Genomic DNA, 9,395 nt, shown 5'->3' with positions numbered 1-9,395 from the left:
CAAATTAATAAAAACCATATGATCATCTCAATAGATGCAGAAAAAGCATTTGACAAAATCCAACATCCATTCCTACTAAAAACTCTTGAGAGTATAGGAATAAATGGACTATTCTTTAGAATAATCAGGAGCATATATTTACGACCGTCAATAAGCATAATATGCAAAAGAAATAAACTGCAACCTTTCCCAGTAAGATCAGGAGTGAAACAAGGTTGCCCACTATCACCATTACTATTCAATATAGTACTAGAAACGCTAGCCTCGGCAATAAGAGCCGAGAAAGAGATTCAAGGAATTAGAGTTGGAAATGAGGAAATCAAACTATCACTCTTTGCAGATGACATGATGGTAAACTTAGAGAACCCCAAAGACTCTGCTAATAAGCTATTAGAAATAATTCAGAATTTTAGCAAAGTGGCAGGATACAAAATAAATCCACATAAATCCTCAGCATTTTTATATATCACCAACAAAATGCAACAGCAAGAGATACAAAGAGAAATTCCATTCCAAACAAATATTGAGAGTATAAAGTATTTGGGAATCCATCTACCAAAGAATAGTCAGGAATTATATGAGAAAAATTACAAAACACTTGCCACAAAAATAAAGTCAGATTTAAATAATTGGAAAAACATTCAGTGCTCTTGGATAGGCCGAGCGAATATAATAAAGATGACAATACTCCCCAAACTAATCTATTTAGTTAGTGCTATACCAATCAGACTCCCAACAAACTATTTTAATGACCTAGAAAAAATAACAAAATTCATATGGAAGAATAAAAGGTCGAGAATTGCAAGGGAACTAATGAAAAAAAAAAGTCAGAGGAAGGTGGTCTAAGTGTACCTGATCTAAACCTATATTATATAGCAGCAGTCACCAAAACCATTTGGTACTGGCTAAGAAATAGAACGGTAGATCAGTGGAACAGATTAGATACAAAGGACAAAAAAGGGTACACATCTATAAAAATCTAGTCTTTGACAAACCCAAAGATACCAACATTTGGGATAAAAATTAATTATTTGAAAAAAAACTGTTGGGAAAACTGGAAACTAATATGGCAGAAATTAGATATGGATCCACACTTAACACCATATAGCAAGATAAGATCAAAATGTGTCCATGACTTAGGCATAAAGAATGAGATAATAAATAGATTAGAGGAACAGAGGATAGTACACCTCTCAGACCTGTGGAGGAGGAAGGAATTTATAACTAGAGATCTTTATTGGTCACAAAATAGAAGATTTTGATTACATCAAACTAAAAAGTTTCTGTACAAACAATACTAATGCAAACAAGATTAGAAGGGAAGTAACAAATTGGGAAAATATTTTCAAAGTTAAAGGTTCTGACAAAGGTCTCATTTCCAAAATATATAGAGAATTGACCCTAATTTATAAGAAATCAAACCATTCTCCAATTGATAAATGGTCAAAGGATATGAACAGACAATTCGCAGATGATGAAATTGAAACTATATCCACTCATAGGAAAGAGTGTTCCAAATCACTACTGATCAGAGAAATGCAAATTAAGACAACTCTGAGATACCCCTACACACCTGTCAGATTGGCTAAGATGACAGGAACAAATAACGATGAATGTTGGAGGGGATGTGGGAAAACTGAGACACTGATACATTGTTGGTGGAGTTGTGAAAGAATCCAGCCATTCTGGAGGGCAATTTGGAACTATGCCCAAAAAGTTATCAAACTGTGCATACCCTTTGACCCAGCATTGCTGTTATTGGGCTTATATCCCAAAGAAATACTAAAGAGCGGAAAGGGACCTGTATGTGCAAAATGTTTGTGGCAGCTCTTTTTGTTGTAGCTAGAAACTGGAAGATGAATGGATGCCCATCAATTGGAGAATGGTTGGGTAAATTATGGTATATGAAGGTTATGGAATATTATTGCTCTGTAAGAAATGACCAGCAGGAGGAATACAGAGAGGTTTGGAGAGACTTACATCAACTGATGCTGAGTGAAATGAATAGAACCAGAAGATCGCTGTACACTTCAATGCTGTATGAAGAGGTATTCTGATGGAAGTGGATATGTTCAACATAAAGAAGATCCAACTCACTTCCAGTTGATCAATGATGGACAGAAATAACTACACCCAGAGAAGGAACACTGGGAAGTGAATGCAAATTGTTAGCACTACTGTCCATCTACCCAGGTTACTTATACCTTTGGAATCTAATACTTAATGTGCAACAAGAAAATAGTATTTACACACATATATTGTATCTAGGTTATACTGTAACACATGTAAAATGTATGGGATTGCCTGTCATGGGGGGGAGGGAGTAGAGGAGGGAGGGGATAATTTGGAAAAATGAATACAAGGGATAATATTATTTAAAAAATTACTCATGCATATATACTGTAAAAAATTATAAATAAAAAAAAGAAAGAAAAAGAAAATAATCAAGTCAAAAAAAAAAAAACAAAAAACAAAAAACAATCTGCCTCCCTGGCACCTTTACTCATGACTTTTATTTTTGTTCTTGGAGTCAAATAGAATAAAACTAATTTCTCCAAGATTCTACTCTATAATTCTTCAAATACTTGAAGAGGGTTACTTGCCCTGTCATTATAGGCAAAAATATCAGTAGGATAGGGCAGCTTATCCTAATCCAGACAATTTTTAAACAGTATTTTATTTTTTTTCCAATGACCTGTACAGACATTTTTCTAAACATTCATCATTTATAAAATTTTGAATACCAAATTTTCTTTTTCCTCCCTCCCATTACCTTTCCCAAAAGCAATAAATATTTTGATGTAGGTTACATATCATGTAAAAACATCATGTAAAACATTTCTGTATTAGTCATGTCATGAAAGAAGGAATAGAACAAAACGAAAAACACATGAAATAATTAAAGTAAAAATGGCATGCTTCAATCTGCATTCAGACTCAAATAGTTCTTTTTCTGCATGTGAATAGCATTTTCCATCATGAGTCCTTTGGAACTGTCTTGGATCATGTTTTGCTTAGAATCGCTAAGTCTATAATATTTATTTTCACATAATGCTGCTTCTGTGTACAATATTCTCTCTATTTTTCATCAGTTCATGTAAGTCTTTCCAGGTTTTTTTACCCTCAGAAATTTATCATATGCACACAATTTAAAGAATACTAAAAAAAGCTTTTCTTGCTATTGGTCCCTTCCATTAAACCCATCTCAACTACTGTTGCCTTGGTTTCCCATCAATGTCACATTTATCAATTGGATAAAAATCTATGCTAAATTTTCTCCCCACTAGGTTATACGCTGGATAAACCTACTCCATTGCTTGTCCCAGGTGAATAATTTGCTAATTAGAATTAAGTTTTGCCAGCTAACCTTGCCTACATATATTCACAATAGCTTAGGTATATTGGTTCCTGCTCCTAGTTTTTTTTTTTTCTTTTCCATTTACTTCATACAAACAAGAACTTAAAAGTTTGTCAAAATAATTTAATGTATATGACATATGACTGTGCTTATATATAGCTGGTGCTCAATAAAAGCTTAATAAATTAATTCATTGCAGATAGGTTCTGTTTCACTTTTGACTTTGTAACTCCAAAGCCCAGCTCAAAGCTTGGTACATAGTAGGCACTGGTCAAAGCTAGCAAAGTCAAAGGATTGTTGGTTGACTGTTAAATTGGATAAGAGAACATAAAATATGTTTTTGGTAAGAATTGGATAAGCAAAACAGATGAAAGGATTAACAATTTACATTTTATGACTTAATTTTGATTTTTAATACTGTTTATAGTATTTTTGACTAGCCGTAATATAGTGTAAGGAAACTTAGCTGTGTAATCAGGGAACTTGAGTTCAGATACTACTTGTGACTTTGGATCATGTAACATGTAGAAATTTGGGAGTGGGGAATGGACTAGATAAGCTCTAAGATCTTTTCTGGTTCCATCTGTGGAATTCATATTTAATTATCATAGTTTGCAAGATCTCTGAGTGTAAGCTCTGATGTCCTCATTGCAGCCAGAAGAAAACTACCCCCAGAAGGTTTCAGTGACTCCTCGGCCCATAAGTCTTAGAGCAGGAAGTAGGTCCCAGATATCTTGTCTTTGATGTCAGTGCCAGTTCTGTTGTTTTTGTTTGTTAGAGTCTATTTAATGCTGTGTTTTGTAGCTTGTGCTTTTCATTTCTGTACTAACAACACCTTGTCTGTTGGGTCCTTTCTAGTGAGATCATAATAATTCCTTTTTGCTTTTCTACCTTGAGAGTCTCTGATTTCAATTTGGGTAGGAGCCATCACTGTCCCATACAGGAGTAAATAAGACATATATACCAATACTACAGCAAGATCAAGAGTAGAATTTATGAGAAAAAAATAGGGGTAATAATCATTAATCTCAGATAATGTCTTAATTTAAAAAGATTCAATCAAGAGAGAAATCTACATTATACCTTACCCGTATTAAATTTTTTATGGATGTTAAGGGTATGTATATTTGTATGTCTACATAAAGACACCTATGTGTATATGTATGCATCAATGTATGTATAAAGATGTGTGTGTGTCTGTGTGTGTGCATATATATATATGGATATTTTATGTATACATGTTGTGTTTGTCTGCATGTGTATTTCCAGATATGTGTAAATAAATATATCTTTGCTGAACTGAAGTATGCATGGGAGATGTGATAGGGAGAAAAGGGGGAAAAAAGATAAAAGTCAAAAGTACATTGAAGAAAATAAAAATCCTAAAAGGAAGCTAAGAAGAAAGGGGCCATTATGAATACAATTCTATTATTGTATATGCTTTCTTTAAAAGTAAAAAATTTATTGTTTCATATTTTGAATCCTAATTTTCTGCTGAGATGGGGCAATATTTTTAATTTTCTATTTCTTTTTTCTGTTCCTATTTTTTTTTTTTTTAAATTTGGAAGTAAAACAAAAACAAAAACAAAAACAAAAACTGAAAAAAACCCAACCTGGACCCCATTTCTCCTGAAGGGGTCACTGTCCTCAACATGAATGTTATTAGTTAGGCTGCCCTAGACATTCAGAAGGAGTCGCAGAAGTTAGCCATAGAGCCATGAATTTCCCAGACTCAGCTGTAGGAGAAAGCTTTGGGAGTTTTGAACAACTGTTAAAAACAGTTTTTACTAACAGTTAAAAACCGTTTTAAACAGCTCCCACTGTGTTCAGAGCATTCTAGAAGCTAAAGGCCCTCTATTGCTGGCTAGCAGAAGGCTAAACCAAGTATCAGGCCCTTCTACTAGACATTCCCAATTTAATTCTGGGTGTGTCACACTTGTTACACAGTCCAGTGATAGTATTCATAATTGGGAGGATACTTTAGATTCAATCTACTCTAATGGACCTGATTTGAGAGATGTTCCTCCCCAGAACATTGATGGTGAATGGTTTATGGATGGGTCCAGTTTTTTTGAAGATGGGGACAGAAAGGTAGGTGACTCCATGGTGACCTTCAAGAGTACTTTGGAGGCTAAATTACTTCCCCTGGGGACCTCTGCTCAGAAGGTCAAACTCATTGCCCTCATCAAAGCTTTAAAATTTGGGAAAGGATTTAGGAGGAACTTCTGTATTGACTCCATATGTGCCTTTCACAATTGACATGCTCATGGGGCTCTCTAGAAAGAGAGGGGCTTTCTGACGGACAACACTTCCCCCATGATGTAGACAGGGGAAATTCTATTTTGATTGCAGGCTGTCCCTGAACCCAGAGAGTTTTCTGTAATGTTTGGTAAGGGACATCAGAAGGGAGATTCATTCCAGGTCAGAGGGTAACAAGCTTGCAGAATCAGATACTCCAGGTTCACAACGGCCCTTAACCATGACAGCCCTGCTCCCCAGACACCCCGAATCTTATTCATCTTTTTGTAGTTGCCAGAAATAGGCCCATGCTAAAGAAAGGGGTTTAGTCTTTCCCCCTCTGGCTGGTTCCAACTCCCTGTGGCCAGCTGATAATCCCAGAGGCAAGCCAGTGGGAAATTTTCTTTGGCCCACACTGGGGAAAGACAGCTTCCATTCCCTGTGTCAAGCCTCTTTTCTCTGGACAAGCCAGCAGATTAGTCAAGCCTGGTCAATATGTGCCCAAGTAAATCCTGATGGGGCTGTTAACCAGCCCTCCCCACATCCCTCTCTTTGAAGACCTGCTCAGAGGAAGCTTACCTCTCCTGGCAGGGAGACTTTTCTCATAGGTCCCGTTGCAGGGCTTTAAACTACTTTTGGTTTTTGTTGGAACCTGTTCCAATTGGATGGAAGGCTGCCTTTGCATGACTGAACAAGCCCAGGAGGTAGCAGAGAAATCACAAAAAGAGATTTTACCTTACTGTGGACCCCAACTCTTTCCATAGTGACAGTAGTGCAGCCTTCCCCTCACAGATAACCCAAACTGTGGCTGAGCCACCTTAGATTATCTCTGTCTGGCATCCTCAGTCTAGGGGAAAGGGGCAGAAAATGCATCCTCCCCTCCAGGGAATCCTCCCTAAGCTGTATCTGCAGACATGGGAAGAGGGGGTAAAAAGCCTCCTGATAAAGACTACTGAAAGTCTGCACTGCACTTGGGGAGAACACTGAGCTCAGCCCCTTTTGACCTTTTACAAGGGCAGCCATACTTCCCCTCTGACATTCTGTAGATTCAGAGCAGCATCTGGTCACCCAGTTTGTCCCACAGCTTGGCAGAGCCCAGAAGGCCCTTTCTGAATGTGAACATCTCCCCAAACCAGCAGGTGTTCATCCCCAGACTTCATCCCCATAAATGGGGGCGACCTAGGAAACTTGAAATCATGGATGGCCCAAAGTCCTGACCTGCTGGGCACCAAATGGAAAGGACCACATGAGGTCATTTTAATCATCCTCCTGCTGTTAACTTCAGAGGCCTTCCCAGCTGGACTCACATTGCTAGAATCCGACATGCTACTCCTGTTACCTCTGCTTCTCCAGACCTTCCTGACTCCTCATGAGAACCCAGAGAAGACCTGAAACTGCTGTTCCCCTGGAGCACTGGAAAGGTATTGTGTGAAGAAGGGGAACTTGTCCCTGTCTTCCCTTATTTTACCCCTTTGCATTTCTCTTTGTTACTTTCCACTCTCTTCTCCAAGTTAACTGTTTCCTTTCAAACCTCATGAACCTTTTCAGTGCCCTTTGAACCATTCATCCCAAGAACAAGGGCCCTACTCTGAGTGCCTTTTCTCCAGGTCCCTTTGTCTCACTTTTGGGGATTTCCCCCTCCCTCCCACCCCGGGCAGGGCAGGGAGGGAGAGGTGGGGGGGTAATAACTCCTTGGTTAGGTTAGGAAACTCCATAGGCAGCAGAAGCCTCAGGATTGTGATGTGTGCTGTGGGCATTCTCAAGGCAGTTGACATCTGTGACCTTATGGACTAGTGGCAAAGGCCACATTTCTGTAGGTCACTGTGTCTACCCTGGATGTTTCCCCATTTGTACTAGCCACCCCCTTGCTACCAACTTGACACTAAGTACTTCTTGTTTTCCTACCAGAAAGTCTCTCATTCACGCATCTCAGCATGTCTGTCACATGCACAGAAACTGTCAGTGGAACCTGTGGTGGCTTTATTACAACCCAGATGTGGGGTCTCCACAAACACTGGTAGAGGAAGTGGCTGTAACCATCTCACGTCTACCTTAGTTGCACCTCAGCCACCTGTACTTGCTAAACTGAGGGCTTGGGCACTCACTGTACCTGTGACTATGGACCAGTAAGGAGAGAATTGTGCAGTACTTGTTCCAAAATTATTTCAGTACACTCACCCAGCACTTCTGCATCACTCCCTTGGATATGAAAGGGTGTATAGAATAAGGGTAGTGGGACAAAGTGTTAGATTAATGGGAAAAATGTAAAGGGGTTGAAAGGATGGCCTAGAACAAGGTGGGATTCAGAAGGGTGTTTAATCAGAGTGGGATGAGGAGTGGAGACTAATGGGAATGAGAAAAAGGCAAGGAAAGTGTGGAGGGAGAAGGTAAGGGAGAAGTCCATGGATGGGAGAAGTTAAATAATAGCAAGACAAATTAAAGATCAAAATAAAGTAGCAGCTATGGTTAATGAGATGAATTGAGAAAAGACTTCTCTTAAGAATGTGGCTTAACTTATACCCTAATAGTAACTAGAAGTTTTGCAATAGCAAGTCATATTATAGCCAAAAGCTGCAGATGTTAGCTTATCTTAGATAAACTTACATTATCCTCTTGTTCTGTTCTTTTTTACCACAATTTACATTATGGTAAGGAGTGTGTCATTGGCTAGTATTCTTTGTCCCAGAGTATATGTTATGTAAGCCTGGACTTCCAGCCACTGGGAAAAAAGGTCAGAAGGGGTGGGGTTTCCCTGTTAGGGTCTATATAATTCTGTTTTGCAGCTTGTGCTTTGCACTCATACTGCCACTGCTGACGTTGGGAGCTGTCCTTTCTCCTGATATCATAGTAAACTTTTTGCTTTTTACCTTGAGAGTCTCTGATTTTATTTTGGGAATGTTTGGTGCCCTACACATGCCTAACTTTCAGCCTTAGCCTGTGGTTGCCTTAGCAAATGATTTAGAAGGCCTTTTACATGCTCACCAGCCCCAAGGCTGTGTTGGCTCAACAATAGCCCAGTGGCATTTGAAAAGGTGTGGATTTGAGCCTAAAATCTACAGAGTGATGAGTGCCCAGGCTAAATGTTTGGTAAAGTTGCCTGATACCTGCTGTGGAGATTTCAGGGATACAAGAGTGGGTAGCTTGCCAACTCTGTTAGCAGTCTAATATTCCAGGCTCATTCTCAGGATAGTCTCTGCCCCTAGGAGTACTGGAATAAATCTAATCAATTTCAAAAATAAAATCCCAATTTAAATCTATTTAAAAAAGAAAAATAAATCCAGACTTTTCACCTATATTCTTTCTCTACATATAATTAAAAAATAACAGGTGAAATGAGACACATTTTTATTTCAAACAAAATCCTTTGAAAATTAAATTTTTGATTTTTAATAGAGTATCCAAAAGGATGCCCAATGTTTTTCCCACTTTTTTGGATCAAATGAACCAGGGACCCAGGGATCAAGGCTGGGTGGAACTTGGCTTTCTATTTGGAGTTCTTTCTCAGCCTGATAGGCAGAGTGGATGAGCCTCTAAATTTTCTCCTCACCACCTTAAATCCCTAAATGGAGCCTAGTGAGACCCATGCCTGGGGCCTTTGAGTGAAGTGCTTGGGAACAATCTCGGGGAGATGTTCAGGACCCAGAAAGCAGGTGGTTGAGAAAGCTGGGGTGGCTTCCTGATTGTGCAGGCATTGAATGGGAGGTAATGGCTTAGCCAAGACTCTGGCCACATCTGTCATTAGGGGCTGCTAGGCAAGGCCAGATATTGGAGCCGTGAAGGGGCACAAATTCAGCCTGGC

At 38.9% G+C, this 9,395-nt stretch overlaps 1 long non-coding RNA gene across 2 annotated transcripts; it reads left to right on the top strand.

The window, feature by feature from the left end:
- Window positions 1–5,041: 5,041 nt before the first annotated feature.
- On the top strand, window positions 5,042–8,049 carry LOC141559535 (uncharacterized). 2 transcript variants are annotated; one of them, XR_012487468.1, is made up of 2 exons: window positions 5,042–5,449; window positions 6,736–8,049. It is a non-coding gene; the product is annotated as an uncharacterized LOC141559535 (long non-coding RNA). The 2 variants fall into 2 exon arrangements; XR_012487469.1 differs by having other exon boundaries at window positions 6,733–8,049.
- The last annotated feature ends 1,346 nt before the right edge of the window (window positions 8,050–9,395 follow it).

Source organism: Sminthopsis crassicaudata, chromosome 3 (assembly GCF_048593235.1).
Source record: "Sminthopsis crassicaudata isolate SCR6 chromosome 3, ASM4859323v1, whole genome shotgun sequence".
Taxonomy (NCBI): Eukaryota; Metazoa; Chordata; class Mammalia; order Dasyuromorphia; family Dasyuridae; genus Sminthopsis; species Sminthopsis crassicaudata.
This window is presented reverse-complemented; position numbering and strand designations above follow the sequence as displayed.